Source organism: Palaemon carinicauda, chromosome 11 (genome assembly GCF_036898095.1).
Source record: "Palaemon carinicauda isolate YSFRI2023 chromosome 11, ASM3689809v2, whole genome shotgun sequence".
NCBI lineage: Eukaryota > Metazoa > Arthropoda > Malacostraca > Decapoda > Palaemonidae > Palaemon > Palaemon carinicauda.
Genome location: NC_090735.1, coordinates 70,829,420 through 70,848,804, shown reverse-complemented (window position 1 = coordinate 70,848,804; position 19,385 = coordinate 70,829,420).

Genomic DNA, 19,385 nt, shown 5'->3' with positions numbered 1-19,385 from the left:
AAAACAGATGTTTATCGAAAATCAAACAAGGTTAAAGGACAAGCAGAAAATTATCTATGTACCCTCGTACAGACTCCCTATGAAATTCTCAGAATGAGATAAATGATGAAGTAGGTAAAATGTTAGAAGAAGGAGTCATTGGGAAATCGAACAGCCCTTATAATTTTCCATTAATAGTTGTACCGAAAAAAAGATCGAACATGGCGTATCTGCGTAGATTTCCGCTGCTTGAATGAGGAAACGAATCCCTGACCGATTCCCAGTGCCATGTTCTGACGATATTTTATCTTTGTTAGGTCAGAATAAATATTTTAACCAGTTTGGACTTACTTAAAGGCTTTCACCAGATATCATTAGAAGAAAATAGTATCCCATACACTGCCTTCAGCACAGCCAGGGGACATTATGGAATTTTTACGTATGCCTTTTGGTTTACGTTGTGCTCCCATAACATTTACTAGAATGATTAGGAGACTTGTTAGGGGATATATTGCCATGCCTATATGGGCGACCTTGTAATCTTTTCCAATACCTTAGAAGAACATCTACGTAAACTAGAACTAGTACTTAGAGAACCATGACTTATGAACGTCACCTGTGTGTGACACTGTGAACGTTGTAGAGCACACCCCTCGCTTGTAGCTCGTTTGTACATTGTTTACATGCCATATACAAATGGAAATCGTTTCCTATTTATGTACAAACGATCCGAGGGAGAAGTCATTGTTAAAAGACATTATTGTAAGTGATGCAACGAGCATGAGTGATAATGTGGTGACTAGTGCCAGCCAAGGGTAAACTAAACGTGGCCATAACAAAAGTGAATGGACTTGAATCTAATGCAACCGGGAATTGTCAAGAACAGTGTTGCTGTGTATTAAAGTTAAAGTCTGTTACTAGATCTACCTGATTGTGTGTCCCTACAACCACGATATGAACAAACCCGCAAACTTGTGGAGAACGTGAATACAGCAAAAGGGACTCAAAAGGTCAGTAGTATCCAAATGGTTTACAGTGATTAAAGTGATTCACTCTGTCAGTAATTCCCTAGTAGTAATTCACAGTGATAAGCAGCAAAATGGCCGCACAAAGCATTGGTTGCCCAGTGCCTGGATGCAACCTATCGAACCGAGGCATCCACAGAGCCCATCATTATCGCAGCGCTCCCTGAACGCACACACAACGACTCATGCCCAGGGCCCAGTAGCTCAGTACCACCCGCCAAGCACCAAGGTTGAAAAACTTAAGCGCCCAACGATATCAGCGGCCTGCACGAGTGGGGAGTGGGACTATTTCCTAACTCGTTGGGGCGAATACCGCAAGGGAACCGGGCTCCAAGGGGATGATGTTGTGGTACAGCTCCTTGAATGTTGTGAAGAGAGCCTACGCAAGGACATCACCAGCGCCGCGGGGAGGGGCCTGGTAGGCGAATCGGAGGATGCGGTGCTTAGTGCGATAAAAGCCCTCGCGGTGCGAGGGGAGAACGCAATGGTGGTGCGGGCGGCTCTCTCAAACATGCGACAGGGCCGCAAGGAACCGATACGGGCATTTTCACGCCCGCAGGTGAAGGCCCAAGCAAACAAGTGCAAATACGTCAGGAAGTGCATATGTGGACTAAACGTAAACTTTGCGGACGACGTTATCAAAGAGTGCTTGCACGAGGTATCGCTAACCTGGACATCCACGTGGATCTACTTAGCGACCAGCGGCAGGAGATGTCGCTGGAGGAAACGATCAGGTTCATCGAAGCGAAAAAGTCTGGTAAGCAGTCTGCGTCCCGATTGCTGGACACCCACAGTCATGGCGCGGAGGCTGTCACCAGCTCCTATCGCCGCATCAAGCGCCAAAACGCGGTAAACAGGGTGATGCATGTCAGAACGATGCAAGTGACGGTGGCAGACAAGCTGTTTGCGGGTACTGTGGTGAGAAGGGCCAGGGCAAGAATGCGCCCCTGGCGAATCAGGAAAGACTGAGTGCCCGGCTTACAGTAGAAAGTGCCGCAAATGTAATCGCGATAACCACATAGAGCGAATGTGCCGGAGTCAATTGGCGGCTGAATCTGCCAACACAGACGCATGCGACGAACAAACCGGCAGCATTCGTAGAGTTGTGTACCATGTCAGATATCCGAACGATTGACGGTGAACAGTTGCTAGCACTAGATCACCACCTGTATGACAACATGTGCGACAGTTGGCTTAGGCGGAACTCCCCAACCGCAGCCGTTCATAAACCTCCGACCTCAGCATCCATGCAAGGGATTATCTCGCCCTGGGATTCAGACCGGTCAAGCGCGCAAGACCTGCAACACTCCCCTGCCATGGCCGACACCGTTTGCCAGAGTTGTCTGGTCGGGGTTAACGTTATCGAGCAGATGGCCTGGACGACCGCGGACCTGCTCCCCGGTCTCGATGAGAATGAAGGCTGCGAATAAACAAGACATCCGTATCTTAGGGGCAAGCCATCGTCCGATTCTGCGGAACACACGCCGGAGATCCGCAAACCGAATCTCGGCAAATAGTGTATGTCACGGATTCGACCGACAGGGTGTTCTTGTCACGCAGCGCCTGCGTCGATCTTGGCATAATCTCCAAAGATTTCCCCCACACTTTGTGAGATGTCGTGCAGTGCGGCAACCACAGACAATTGTACACCCGCAAAATGATGAATGTGACAATGGGGTGACATCTCAATGCAATTGTCCTCGGCGCACGGCGCCCCCACCTAACCTACGTCTATCCCCATGCCGGCCACAGAAGGTAACAGGGAGGCCATTCAACAATACCCTGAAGGAACTTTATGCCTCCAGCACATTCAACACGTGCGTCCACCAGCCCCTCCCCATGATGGCGGGCCCACCGATGCGCTTGATGGTTGACTCAGATGCTAAGCCCGTTGCCCATCACACCCCCATTCCAGTAGCGTTACACTGGCAAGAAAACGTGAAGGCAGGTCTGGACCAAGACGTCAAAATGGGAATTATCGAGCCAGTGTCTGTAGGAGAGCCGGTGACATGGTGCCACAGAATGGTAGTCTGCGCCAAGAAGACGGGGAAGCCTAGAAGGACGGTAGACCTTCAGGCTCTCAATGCTCATGCCACTCGTGAAACACACCACACCCAATCGCCCTTTCATCAGGCCCGTTGTGTCCCACTGGGGAAACTAAAAACAGTGTTCGATGCCTGGAATGGATACCACAGTGTACCACTGCACAAGGAGGACCGCCACATGACCACCTTTATCACACCCTGGGGCAGGTATCGATACTGTGTCGCCCCACAAGGCTATGCCGCGTCAGGCGATGGCTACTCAAGGCGATATGATGAGATAGTATCCGACGTCCGTGACATGACGAAATGTGTTGATGACACATTACTGTGGGCCGACACTATTGAGGAAAGCTTCTACCAGGCAGTCACTTGGCTCGACGTCTGCGGGAGAAACGGCATCACCCTCAATCCCGACAAATTTTTGTTTGGCAGTCGCGAGGTAGAATTCGCCGGCTTCACCATCTCAATGGACAGTGTGCTCCCTTGTGCGAAATACCTGCAGGCAATATCAGACTTCCCACGCCCGAAGAACATAACCGACGCTCGATCGTGGTTTGGCCTAGTAAACCAAGTGTCTTATGCTTTCAGTATGGCTGAGCGCATGCTCCCATTCCGCGAGCTACTGAAACCCGACAAGGCATTTACGTGGACCGACGATCTTGAAAGCGCATTCCAAGCATCTAAAGAGGCCATTGTAGATGAAATTACCAACGGGGTGCACATCTTCGACAAAACCAAGCCGACATGCCTTGCGACCGATTGGTCTAAAGAATCGGGTTCTGGCTATTCCAAAAACATGGCTTGTCTGTTGGGCGACAAGCCATTCTGCTGCCGCGAAGGTTGGAAGGTGACCCTAGTCGGGAGTCGTTTCACGCACCCAGCCGAATCCAGGTATGCTGCGATAGAGGGGGAAGCCCTGGCGGTAGCCGATGCCCTTGACAAATCACGCTACTTTGTCCTCGGCTGCTCAAACCTGGTCATTGCGGTAGATCACAAGCCACTATTAAAGGTGTTGGGGAACCGATCCCTGGATGACATCCCGAATCCCCGACTGCGCAACCTAAAGAAGACACTGCGCTACCGCTTCCGCATCGTATACGTGCCAGGGATGCGCAACAAAGCAGCTGATGCCATTTCACGTCATCCGAGAGGCAACACCAACCCAGAAAAACTGTATCTCCCTGACGACAATGCATCAGTCTGTGACCACTCCATACCGTCGGTCCATCACGATATCCTTGCCGGCATACGCATGAGGGACTGTGACACATGCACGATTGAAGAGCCCGCATACCTCACAGCCCTAGATTCCCTTCCAGCGGTCACCTGGGACCGTGTACGGGAATCTACAGCAAGCGATCCCGCCCTTCACGCGCTCACAGAGCTCATCGAACATGGGTTCCCGACATCAAAAGATGACATGCCACAACACCTCCGTGCGTACTACCACCTACGGAACGAGCTCATCACCTTCGACGGTGTCGCATTGTTCAAGGATCGTGTTATCATCCCGACGTCCTTGCGCCAGGGTGTCCTATCCGCATTACATTCGGCACATCAGGGTGTTTCCATGATGAATGCTCGTGCAGAGGCATCAGTGTACTGGCCAGGCATTACCGCAGACATACAGGCGACTAGAGATAACTGTGAGGATTGCCACCGCATGGCCCCCTCCCAACCATCTGCCCCCCCTACCCCACCCGTCTTGCCTGTTTACCCATTCCAGTCAATGTGTGCCGACTACTTCACTCACAAGGGCGCCCACTACCTGGTAATTGTGGACCGATACTCGAACTGGCCACTTATATCAAAGTCTACCAGTGGTGCCAAAGGACTAATTGACAACCTGCGCCGTGCATTCGTCACGTACGGAATTCCTGAGGAACTTGCCAGCGATGGTGGGCCAGAATTCACGGCAACCGAAACACGTGGGTTCTTGAGAGACTGGGGTGTCCACCACCGACTGTCATCAGTAGCATTTCCACACAGCAATTGCCGAGCGGAAATCGGAGTGAAAACGATGAAGCGCCTGATTACTAACAACACGGGGACAAATGGAGACCTAGACACAGATGCCGTTCAGAAAGCAGTCCTCCAGTACAGGAACACTCCAGACCCAGTCACAAAAATCTCCCCAGCCATGTGCGTCTTCGGTCACCCGATCCGCGATCTCATCCCTATCCTTCCTGGGAAGTACAACCCCCACACCACATGGCGTGAAACCCTGACATCCAGGGAAGAAGCCCTACGCAAGTGCCATGTCCGCATGATGGACACTTGGTCACAACACACTCGCCGTCTGCCATCCCTACGGGTTGGTGACCATGTTCGCATCCAGAATCAAACTGGCCCACATCCCACCAAATGGGACAGGACCGGGACAGTCGTCGAGGTAAGGCAGTACGACCAGTACGTGGTAAAGGTTGATGGCTCGGGCCGAGTATCGCTGCGCAATCGGAAATTCCTGAGAAAGTTCACACCGGTTACGACCCCGACAGAGCCGCAAAATATAACCTATGGTGGCATACCCCTTCAACCACCCGCAAGCGCGGCCCCGACCAAGCCGAAGGAGACTAACCGACACGTATCAACACTGCCGGACCCGCCTGCTGACCAACCAGAACTGCTGGCTGACCGACATTACCCAACATCAGTCGATCAACCTCCCCCACTCACGCCTGTAAAGCCGGCCAACCACACTCGGCAGCTTATACACACAACGCCGAACGACCAAACCCCACTGCCCCCACCAGCAACATCAAGTTGTGTCAGACCTTCAGCGCCAGCCGCTCCACCCCAACTAGCAAATCCCATCCCACCAATTGGTCTCGCCGTGGGCCGGCCATCCAGGACTGTCAAAACGCCCAAATGGCATGAAGACTATGATTTTTCATCTTATGATTAACATGTCTATATCCAATGTCGTAGAATGCTCGATCGACCTGATATTATATCAGACATTGTATTACTTTCATCAGTGTAATTATTGCTTTGTGTAACTTGACTAGTTTGAAGAATGTTTGATCAACCTGTTATTAGACTAATGTCATATTACCATCCTCATTACATTCATTTATCAGTATAATTTACAGAACTATCAGGCTGTTCAGTGAAGATTTTCCATTTTAAACTCAATGACCCAGTTAATTACTTTTACAACTTAATCAGTCTCTTCCTAGCCGATCAAGACTTGGGAGGAGATAGAGAACCATGACTTATGAACGTCACCTGTGTGTGACACTGTGAACGTTGTAGAGCACACCCCTCGCTTGTAGCTCGTTTGTACATTGTTTACATGCCAAATACAAATGGAAATCGTTCCTATTTAGTACTACAGAGACTAAGACAACATAACTTACGGGTAAAGATTAGTAAGTGTGAATTTTTCAAAACAGAATTGGTCTATTTGGCTTTTACGGTGTCTAGCCAAGGTCTTAAAGTAGTCCATGATAAGGTGTCGGCTATCCGTAACTTTCTGATACCTACTAATATCAAGGGAATACAGCAATTTCTAGGGTGTAGTGGATATTATAGGCGTTTTATACGCAATTATTCAATAATAGCCGCTCCCCTAACTGATCTTACGAAGAAGGGCGTAGATTTCATATGGTCTGAGCAGCACCAACAGGCGTTTAATACCTTAAAAGATGAACTGTGTAGTTGTCCTATCTTAAAATTTCCTGACTTCGGTAAGGAATTCTTCATTGCAACAGACGCCTCAGACTTAGGAGGGTGGGGTATTGCTTCAGCATAATGAAAAACAGTTTTTCCCGATAGCTTTTTATTCACGAAAACTGAGAACTTCCGAAAGTAAGTATGCAGTAGTAGATAAGGAAGGACTAGCTATTGTTAATTCACTAGTGCATTTTAAGTTCATAATATACGGTTATCCCGTCAAGGTTTTTACTGATCATAAACCCCTAACCGACTTCTTTAAAGGCTTTAGTCACAGCCTCAAATGAACTCGGTGGCATTTGATCATCCAAGACTTTGGCGCGAGAATCGGGTATTTACCAGGGAAAGCAAATATCATTGCTGATGTATTATCACGCAACCCCGTGTCATCTTGTATGGAGCCATTAGCTGAATTAATCGATATATCAACATCCATGCCTATTGTTAAAACTGTATCTGAACAGGAAGATCTGGGCTGTAGCGCTGAATTATTACAGACTGAGCAAAGAAAAGATCAGAAAATAGAAACAATTATAAATGCTTTGAAAGGCAATCATAAGGAAAAGGGATATATAAAGTATACACAGCAGAATTATATAATCAAAGACAATATTCTGTGTAGATCTGTGACAAGGAAAACCCTGCAATACACCACATGTGACTAACGACCAGGTAGTGGTACCAATCTCACTTATATCCACTGTCCTAAATTAGTTGCATGCAAATCCATTGCATGGACACCCGGGGTTCTCCATAATGTCACAGAAAGCCAAATCATTGTTTTATTGGCATACGATGCTTGCAGATATAAAAAAACACATAGCTAATTGTCGCACTTGTCAGGAAAACAAAGGGCATACGAAAACACCTGTCAGCCTAGGGGCTTATCCCGTGCCCAATCAACCCTTTGAAAGGATACATTTAGATTTATTAACAGGATTTTACGAGTCAGACAGAGGAAATAAGCACCTCTTAGTAATTGTAGATGCTTTGACTCGATATACAGAACTGATAGCGCTTAAAACTAAAACTGCGATTGAATGCGCTAGGAAGTTTTACGAGTGTTACATTTGTAAACATGGAATTCCACACATGATAATCTCAGACTCGGGTGGAGAATTTAATAATCATTTCCTTACCTCATTGTGTGAATTCCTTAGCATAAAGAAAATCAATACCATGATCTACCACCCAGAGTCGAATGGGCTAGTGGAAAGAGCAAATAGGAGGGTTTTAAATATTTTAAGATTAACCCTAGGGGGATCAGACCCCAACTGGGATATTGCAAAACCTGCGGTACTAAGTCCTCTGAATCACTCATATCATATATCAATTAAAATGTCGCCGCACGAGGCCTTGTATGGTACCCCAGTTAGAACGCCTTTCCATGTATTAGCGCTACAACTAATTCATCAAATCCTTTAAAAGAATGTATAAATGCAAGCAAAAGTCGTTTTGATATCCTTCAAAAGAATTTAGAACAATCACAAATCATAATGAAAAGGAATCATGATAAAATAGCGAAGCCCACTAAAACATATACCGTGGGTGATAATGTATACATACGAGTAAATGTACGTAAAGGTCTCAATTATAAACTAACACCTAAGTTTGAAGGCCCATTTAACATTTTGGAAACATTAACGGCCAATAGATTTAGAGTTCAAAACGTATCCCAACCCACTGATGAGAGAATTGTACCATTGGCTCACATAAGAAATTAAAATAAGAGAGAAGGAAGTGAGTGAATTTTTTTTTTATTTTTATCTATGAAACTTATATGTTAAATTTTTTTTCTTCTTAATACAGGAGTAATTACATATATTTTTCTCGTTACAGGTTTCCAAGATGAAGTTTTTATTATTAGGAGTGATATTGTTCGCTCAGACATTTTTCTCGTGTGAGAAGAGCTCTAAAACTAAAAGTATAGATTTTAAATATGGCACTATAGTGGAGAGAACAGAAGACGTATTTATTACTGCAAGTAATATAGTTATAGAAGTACGCATGCAAGCAATTTTTCTTCCAGAGAATGACGTCACTAGCTTAAAGAGCGCCATTTCAAGGTTTGCTGCTTCATTAAATGAAATGCATAGAAGACACTTTCCTTTTAATACAGAGAGTTCGCTTGCACCGACACTAAAAGTTGCAGAGATGCTATTCCACGACTTGCAAAATAAGACTTACGAGGCAGAATCTTTGGCTTGTGACCTTTTGATGTGGACAGTAAGACACACTAACCTTGAAAAACGTAGCCCGTTTATTTTTGCTGCACTAAACATCTTTGGATCTGTTGTAAGTTTAGGCTTAGGGATTTCAAATCGTCTTAAAATTAGTAATCAAAATAAGAAAATTGAGTTTTTAACACATGAAAACGAATTAGTTTTATCAGAACTAAGGAATCAGTTAACTTCTATCAATCAAATTATGAGTTTGGTGAACGAACATTCTAGTAATATCAGTCAGATTATGGAAGTACAAGACTGGTTAGCAACGTTAACGTATTATAATTCAAAAATAGATCATATCCATAATAAAATTGCACATTTCATTGAGAAATCAAAAGACTATGTGGAAGCTATTACGTTAGTGACTAAAGATGTTCTCTCACCTCATTTGTTGCCAATAAAAGACTTAACGTTAATTCTGGAGAACGGACGGGAGAAAATAGGTTATATTCCTTTGTTAGACGCACATAAATTAGAATTTTATTACAGCCTAATTACAGTAAGCATTGAAAATTACAGGATTATGATTACAATTCCCTTTGATTCTTCCGATGCCTAGCAGTCATACAGGATATCACCATTTCCGACTTTCATGACAAATAACTCAATCCCAGTAATATCCAGTTTGACCGGACACGTATTGATTTCCCCTGACAAGGAAACATATACGGTCATTAAAGACTTAAATAAATTGACTCACTGTTCAGACGCAATGAATAAAAAAATATGTACAGCTGGCACCTTTGAATTCCATAAAAACTCAATGGATTCATGCGAGTTAGGTATAGTGCTAGATGGTGCTCTCTCCCATACACATGAAAATTGTCTGAAAAAAACTTTATCCCTTTGACAATAATAAGTTCAATTGCAGACTGAACAACGGCTCGTGGATACGATACGACAAGGCCGGCTTCAATGTATCATGCCCGGACGGATCCACGTCCTATTCCCAAATCTTCATTGCAGCAGATGGTTACATCGGTACGTCCACGAATTACACGGTCCGAGGAATTAACACTATCATCAGAGAACGGGCCTACTTCGCGAATTTCACGTGGTCTACTACAATCCCATCTTTACCTCTCCCATACAACGCATGAGTGGCTAAGCGATTGATGAAATTAACCGAGATGGACCACCCGTCGCCGACTTATGCAGATCTTCGTTTCTACGTGTTACTAGCAGCAATCAGCATTATGGTGATGATATTTATCGCTGTTAACATCTTTGTTTGGCGTAGGTTAAGGCATAGTAAGTTGGAGCTAAAACAGAATGTTTTGCCATGTACAGACAACACTCCTGATTTGTTTTTGAAAAAAAATTCAAATTAGAGCCGTTTGAAATTGGCCCTTTCATTCGCTCGAAGGAGTAAAATTGTCTTGGAAAAGTGTTGTGTATGAAAAGTAGTTAGTACGCTAGTAATATGTAGTTGAAGAGACTCTAAGACATTTGCATTTTGAAAACACTTGGAAAAAAAAATATTTTTATAGGCATCTAATAAAATACAGTATATAAGCCCTAAATGTTAAAATGAAGAATCTATGGGCATCTTATAAGATATATAAGCCCTATATGTATAAATATACGAAACCGTGGTGCGTGTACGTACCAGGAATTTTTGTTTGTGCACTGAAATTATATCTTTACTAAGGTAACAAATATACTTATTAGTTACATCAGTAGTTTTTGGGGGGTACCATATAATCATTTGCTAGCAATGTACCATATAATAATCTATATTTTCCATGCATTTTTCTTTGTTTTTGACAATATCTGTTAGTTATGTATTTTTCTTAATGTACCTATTTGAACATTCATCCTTAATCACTTATTTATGGCTAAAGTTAAAAAATATTATATATATATATATATATATATATATATATATATATATATATATATATATATATATATATATATATATATATATATATATCCAGTCACACTCCTAGTAAATATATTTTTAACGTATTATTTGTGTTCAATTAATTGAAGGTAGCTGTCCGAGCTAATGTAATGTGTGTAAAATTACATGATTAAATCCATGACCTAAGAGGTCAATGTAGAAGTTAGGAGGAGTGTGAGAACGCCAAGTCAGTCATAAGCAGGATGCAAAAGTCAAGACCAAGCTAACAATTTGCAATGTAACATTTTCCATGAAGAGTAAACAGAAAACAAACCGTGAGAAGAGTTGTGTCTCACCTGATCTAGATAGCTTCCTATATTGATGTTGTGTTTACCATTTTACGTAAATGCTGAGATAACTAAGTATACATTATCATCAGACAATATATTTTTGTTAGTTTTTATCATCCTGTCATATGGAATGGTCATCCGACCAAACCATCTATACTCCTGTGATGGAGCTGCTAATAAACTGTCTTAAAGTTAACTTACTTAGACTTATTCAGAAGTAACCTGCAAGTCTAAAATATATAACACATTGAAGAGACATTTTGATTGGAACCATAATGTGTTTATAACAGTACCACACCAACACATATAGTGAAAATTTATTTAAGGTTCGGTCTCTCTCTCTCTCTCTCTCTCTCTCTCTCTCTCTCTCTCTCTCTCTCTCTCTCTCTCTCTGCTTCGGAAGGGTGTGTATTAGTGCTATTGTTTTTTTTCTTTGTTTTTCAGTTGTTTTTTATTCACTCTCGTGGATTTGACTTAAGAAATATATGTATTTTTCTATTATATTAACTGACATTTTCATTTTAAGATCATTAACCAGTTAGGGTGAAGTTGAGCGTTTTTCTGCTAAAAAAAGAAAAAACAGGCTTGTTTGTGTGGTGAAAATTCGCGAATCTGCGGGGCTACCGTGAACTGAAAAAAAACAAAAACTTGAGAGCATAACCAGCGAATATGCGGGAGCGCGAATGGTGAACCGTGAATGGGCAAGGGGATACTGTATCTCATCAACAGGCCCCCCCAACCCATTGCAGGTTTAGACGCCTCCCACCACAGAAGCTACAAGTCGCCAAGCGTGCCTTCCAGGAGAAGGAGCGCGTGGGAATTTGCAAGAAGGCGTCCAGTTGGAAACCCTTCGGCGATTATAGACGCTTAAATCTGGTCACGACGCCTGACCACTACCCTTTGCGAAACATGCATAATCTCACTGGGGCCCTCCATGGGGCTGCTATTTTCTCTAAAATGGATCTCCTGAAGTCTTATTTTCAGGTCCCCGTGCATCCCAACGACATCCCAAAGACGGCCATCATCATCCCATTCGGTTCCTACGTTTTCTCCTACTCAACGTTCAGCCTGAGAAATGCCGGGGCGACCTTCCAACATCTAATGGACAGCATCCTGGGGGACCTTCCCTTCTGCGCTGTTTACGTCGACGACATCCTCATGTTCTCCAAGACACGGGAGGACCACCTGGGAAACCTGAGGACGGTTCTGAAGCGACTGCAGGAGAATGGCCTGATGGTACACTTTGACAAGTGCACATTCGGGGTTGAGAAGGTGGAGTTCCTGGGATACGAACTCTCAAAAAGGGGCATATGCCTCATGACATTGAAGGTGGAGGCTGTAAACAAGTTCCCGGCACTAACCTCCGTGAAGTCCCTGCAAGAGTTCATCGACATGGCTAACTACTACAGGAGGTTCCTGTCTAACACGCAGCGTGATGACGCCCCAGCTCGACATCCTGAAGGGGAAACCAAAGAAACTACAGTGGGGTCCTCCTCAACAAAAAACGTTCGAGTAGACAAAGACTCCCCTCTGCAAGGCCACAACCCTGGCCTACCAGGACCCCGGGGCCCATGGTGCCCCCCTGAGGTTAACTACGGATGCCAGGAACGTTGCATGCGGCGACTTCCTGGAACAGTTGGTCAACACCTTCGACCACGAGCTGCTGGCAGTATAAGCCGCTGTCAGACACGTCAAGTACCTGGTGGAGGGAACCTCATTCAGACGGACCACCAGCCTCTAGTCCACGCTTTCACCAAGCCTGGGGACGCATGGTCCGCCCGACAGCAACGACATCTGGTGTCCATTTCCGAGTTCGCCTGTGCTATCAGCTACGTCTCAGGAAAAAAGAACCCGGTGGCCGACGCCCTGTCAAGGATCTGCATCAACTCCATCCATATCGGGGTATACTATGAGGACATCGCCTGGGAGCAGACGGATGACCCCACAACAGTAGACGCAAGGTCCTCTTCGACCTCCCTTCGGTGGGAAGATGTCAAGTTACATCCCAACGGTCCCACTCTGCTCTGTGATACCAGCACATGTCGTCCTCGACCTTTTATCCCACCATCGAGGCAAAGGCTTGTATTCAACGTCATACACGGCCTCTCCCACCCCTCATCAAGGACCACCACCAAGATGATGACCGACAAGTTCGTGTGGCCGAGGATAAGGAAGGACTCACGCGAGTGTGCGCGTGCATACACGGCGTGCCAGACCAGCAAGGTTGGCCGCCACACCGAGTCAGAAAGGGAAGGGCGGGTCCATCAGGACGACATGGCCATCTCACCCAAAAATAGATTTTTCGCTTCGCTCAAAATCCGTTTTTTGGGCTCAAGCCATGTCGTCCTGATGGAAGTATACCAGAGCATTACTGTATCTGTGGATTCTCAAAACGTGCCGTACTCCCCGGAGGTATTTCCCCGGTCGACTAGACCTAGAGACCTAAGATGTTACCGTTATACATCTTTTCAACTAACCATAAACCATGTTAGTGCTTCCTGCCCCCTATAGGGAAGAGTCCTACTAGACTCTGGAAAAGTCTCGAAGAGTACATATACCTATGTATGAATAACAGGCAAGTCAATATAGTGGTCTCACCCTATATTATGTAAAGCATAGTTTGTAAAGAACCACTGCGTCAATATGAAATATCGACCAGTTCTCCGTTCAATACTGTATTGGACAAAGGTTTATATCCAAGTAGGAGGAAACTTGTATATCCGCCACCGTCCCGTTAGGGGATGGAGTCCTCCCGCTAAGGGAAAGCATAAACCAATGCAAAATTAGCTTGCATAAAAGAACAATCTATTAGAATTATCCCAGATAAATATACATAGAATGAATGCTCAATTATTATCAATAAATTGACACAGGTGAAGGAGACGCAAGGTTCTCAAGAACAAGTTTATTGACAGACAATAAATAAACAGGTTAACAACAATTATATATATATATATATATATATATATATATATATATATATATATATATATATATATATATATATATATATATATAAGAGGAGGATAACCAAAAATTTAGGCATAAGCATGATAGTAAACAGAAACTTGTTTATCTGAAAGAAAAACATTAGCGCCACTTTTAACATACCGAGGTATCAAAGTTATAAAAGTCTGTATTACTAATCAGTCACATTAGCGTTAGAAACGCTCGGCACACATGTCTGCACTTATGCTAGGTTCACCTTTGAAAGTGGAACAGTCAGTGTGGGCAACCAGGTGCCCTCATACTTAGTTTGTAGCACAGTATGTAACTACACACTCACCCTGGAATTAAACGTCCCAATTGAATCCACTGTTCCTCGCAGAGTTAAACAGCAGGGTTAACGACGCAACCCACTGCTACCACAGACCTCTTTAGTTGCTCCACTTGCTTCGCATAGTGACGAAAGAACACTCTGGAAGACTTCCAGCCAGTGTATGAACGAAGATGTTCAAAATCCATACACTTAAAGAAATTTAAGGATGAGGCAACTTTTCTCGGATCGTGACCTGCGGGTGTACTGTCAGGATCTGCTCTGCGAATAAAATATGTGATTTTCGCCCTGAGTTGTTTCAGTGATAAATTTGAGCCTGATGTTTCTCCCCTGAATAGTTGACCACCCTTAAAGTCTGAAGTTCTACGAAGATAGACCTTTAGGCATTCTACTGGACATAGAGATGCATCTTCTTTCAGAGGGCAGATTCTCCAGGGACCCCACCTGTTGGTGGGTAACTCGTTCTTGGCGAGAAACGTAGGATCCGGAAACAGGTTCAGCTCTCCCCCATCCAAGAACTGAACACGACCTTCCTCTCTCGAGAGGGCTACAATCTCACTAACCCTGGCCCCGGACGCGAGTGCAAATAGGAAAATAACTTTTTGGGTCAAATCCTTTAACGCACACTCCTCATTGTTCAACAGTGAAGCGAAATGAAGAACTTTATCTAAAGACCATGAAATGGGCTTTGGAGGTGCTGAAGGTCTGAGCCTAGCGCAGGCTTTTGGAACTTAATTAAAGATCTCGTTAGCGAGGTCGACCTGGAAGGCATATAGAATGGGTCTTGTCAAAGCAGACTTACACGTGGAAATCGTGTTAGCTGCCAACCCTTGACCATGGAGGTGGATGAAGAAAGATAAGCAGAAGTCCGTCGAGATCTCCTGCGGATTCTTCGCCTTGACAAAGGCCACCCATTTCCTCCCAGATGACTCATATTGCCTTCTAGTAGATTTGCACTTATATTCTTCTAGGAAGTCTATGCTGTCCTTCGAAATCCCGAAACGCTTTCTCACCGCTAGGGAGAGAAAATCATGAGCTGCAGGGTCCGGGTTTTCTGTAATGAAGCGCAGACAGTTGTAGTTCCAATGCCAGAGGGAACCACACGCTGTTTGGCCACTTGTGGCCCACTTTTGCCGCTACTCCCTTGAAGGATCTCAGTTTGTTGAGGACCCTCAACAGAAGGTTGTGAGGAGGGAACAGATAAATCCTGGACCATCTGTTCCAGTCGAGGGACATCGCGTCCACTGCTTCCGCCAAGGGATCCTTATACGGGGACATGTACAGGGGCAACTTCTTGTTGTCTTTCGTCGCAAAGAGGTCTATCTGCAGTTCTGGGACTTGACTCAAGATGAAGGAGAACGATCCTGCGTCTAGGGACCATTCCGACTCTATCGGTGTGAGCCTAGATAGAGCGTCCGCTGTCACATTGCGGACTCCTGGAAGGTGAACTGCCGGCAGGTACCACTTCTTCTTTTCCGCCATTCGAAAGATGGCCAACATCACCTGGTTGAGAGGTGGTGACCTTGATCCTTGTCGATTCATGCATCTCACAATCACCTCGCTGTCCAGCACCAACCTTATGTGGAACGAGCGACGCGGGGAGACTTTCTTCAAGGTAAGGAGCACTGCCCTAGCTTCTAGAAAGTTTATGTGAAATGTCTTGAATAGATTGGACCAAGTCCCTTGGGCCTTTTTCCGATGAGAATGACATCCCCACCCCTCCTTCGAGGCATCTGTGTGAATAGTCACCGACAGGGGAGGTGGCTGAAGAAGTACCGACTTCTTTAGTTGCCTGACTTGGGACCAAGGCCTGAGAAGAGTACGTAGACGAAGCGGAACTGGTCTTCTCAGATCTCTTCGCGCGTTTGATGCATAACTTCTCCAAACTCCGGTTGCATCCTTTAGCTGTGCTCTTAGCACAGGGTCTGTTACCGAAGCAAATTGGAGAGAACCCAGTACTATCTCCTGTTCGCGTCTTGATATCCTTTCAGAATCCAGAAGTCTCTTGATAGAACCAGCTATCTCCTTCCTTTTCTTCGCCGGGATGGAGAATTGGTGTGACATTAGGTCCCAGTAGATTCCCAAATACTGGAACTTTTGAGATGGAGAAAGTCGAGACTTTTTTCTGTTGATCTTGAAGCCTAGATACTTTAGGAACTGGATCACCTGCAGGGAAGCTTGCAAGCATTCTGTCTTGGATGCTGCCCACACCAGCCAGTCGTCCAGGTAGGCTACCACCTGAATTCCCTTTAGGCGTAATTGTTTGAGAGCTACGCTCGCAAGCTTCGTGAAGATCCTTGGGGCTATATTTAGCCCGAATGGCATGGCTCTGAAGGCGTATAGTCTTCGTTGTAGCTTGAACCCTAGGTAGGGGGAGAGTCGACGATTGATTGGAACGTGACAAATCTATGGAGACGGTAAATGCCCTCTTGGGCAGTAAGGTCCTTATGTGTCGCAGTGTTAGCAGTTCACTATGAACTTGTTGAGTGGCGACAAGTCCAGAATGACTCTGAGTTTTTCCGAGTCCTTCTTGTGAACACAAAACATCCTCCCTTGGAATTTGATGGACTTTACCCTTCGGATCACTTTTTTCTCCAACAGTTCTTGGATGTACTCCTCCAGAACGGGGGTGGAGTGTTGGAAAAACCGAGGGCACGGGGGTAGAGTGCGGTACCAGCTCCAGCCCAGTCCATTCTTGAGTAGGCTGTGGGCCCAGGGATCGAAGGTCCACCGATCCCGAAAATTCTGAAGTCTCCCTCCTACCGGTATCATCTCACTTGGACTGCTGTCCTGAGGTCTTGCCTCCCTGACCGCGACCACCCCTGAATCCCCTTCCCCTTGAGGGGCGCCTAGACGAGCCTCTGGCTGCTCCTCTAGGCTTTGCTCGAAAGGAAGTTGACTGCCCTTGGAACGTTGGGTTGAATGCCGGGGACTGTGTCGACATGGCTTGGGGTACCCACTGGAATGTGGTCGGGGTTTGTGCCTCCATCTGGGGCACTGAAGGCATAGGCAATTGCTGATGCTGTTGCTGTCTAAAATGCTTGGCTGGCCGAGAGGGTAGCCTAGTCCTCTTAGTTTTCCTCTTTGGTTGGGGACCCTCATCCGGGGAAGACTTTCTCTTGATAGACAGGCCCCACTTCTGGAGAAGGTTCCTATTCTCCGTGGCGGCCTTATCAACAACCTCCTTGACCGATTCGCTAGGGAAAAGGTCTTTGCCCCAAATGTTGGAGGAGATTAGTTTCCTTGGCTCATGCCTCACCACAGCCGAGGCGAACACAAACTCCCTACAAGCTCTCCTCGCCCTGACGAAGCTGTAAAGATCCTTCGTCACTGTGGCCAGATGAGTCTTGGCCACTACCATGAACATCTCATGGACCTTGGGGTCACTTGCCATCGTCCCAAGAGTGGTCTGAAGAGACATTGAGGCAGCCAGTCTTTCTTTCGTCTCGAGCTCCCTCCGCAAAAGAAAGTCAGACAGCTTAGGGAGGTTCTCACCGAACTGACGTCCGGCAATATCAGCCTCCAACTTCCCGACTGAGAAGGTAAGATGGACGTCCTTCCAGTCCTTGTGGTCCATAGGTAGGGCCAGCGACAAGGGTTTACACTCCTCCAAGGAGGGCCATGGCTTGCCAGCCTCGACTGCTTTTAACACAGCCACAAACCCTTTCTGCAAAAAGGGGAAGGCTCTAGCAGGAGAGGACACAAAGGAAGGGTGCTTCTTACTCAATGCAGCCACCTTTGAGTTCGTGAAGCCCCTCTCTTTCATCGAGGATGAAAGCAAAGCTTGAGCCTTAGCATCGTCCATCACCATGACCTCCTTCGGCTCTGTCTCCTCCTTTGAAGCTGGTTCCTTCCTCAAACGGACATAACAGTCCGGATATGACCCTTTGCTGGGCCAGAATTCCACCTCCTCTAGGGGAACTAAACCCAACTTATCCGACATGACGATCTTTCCGACCGTCATCGGCATGTGCTCAGCATATCTCCACGGGTTAGCATCTGAGCACAAGGGAAGGTCTTTCACGTTGAGCCTCTTCTGGGGCTAACGTGATGCTGCAAGCCTCTGCATCTGCAGTTCCATTGCAGCCGCCTTCTCATTATTCTCCTTCTGCATCTGTTGGATCATTCCAACAATGGAGGAGAGGGCCTGTCCCAGCTCTACTGGGAGAGCGGACGATGTTGAGGGAATAGGTTCAGGGACCTGAACCGGAGCAGCCGACACCTCGTCGACCTCTTCCTCTACAATGTCTGCAGCTTGATCTTCATCCTGGCCTTCTGCCAGAAGGTCTTCCTCCAGACGCTCGGACACGTCCGACATCCTGTCATCCAACTGGATGTCCTGCAAGGCGACCGCGACTTCAGCATCCACCGGGATCTGAACTAGGGGGATCTCCTCTTGAGGCTGGGGAATCATTGCATCAGCTGATGCCCTGGGGAAAAGGTAAGCCCTCATCTTCTCACTTGAAAGATAAGGTCCAGAGGTGTTCTTCTGGAAACCCCTTACCCAGGTACGAAGCTTCTCCCTTGCTATATCCCTTGACTCTGCCGTCCTAGGGGAATCAAAAGCCTCAGCAACCAGGTTAGTGCACACGGTACATACCTGAGGGTCCCAATACCGGAGATCACCCTTGGAGACAGCACATGCTGCGTGCCTCCTACATAACTCATGTCCGCAGAAGTTCTTGCTGCGGACATTGCAGAAAACACTTCCGCACTTTGGATGGTCCTCCTGTAAAGAGAAGAAATTTCCATGAGTATCAAGTGAACTACGTATCACTGGATATGCACAGTTTAGCATAACAAAACAGAAAGGAAAGACACACACTTGTGTTTCCCGCACAGTCAATTGTTGCAACCTTCCAGATAATAAAATCGTATGGTTAATCTGTCCTAGAGCAACCAATGAAAAATTTCCAGAGGAAACAGGTGTAGCTCACACCTAAGGTATGATTTTAAAATA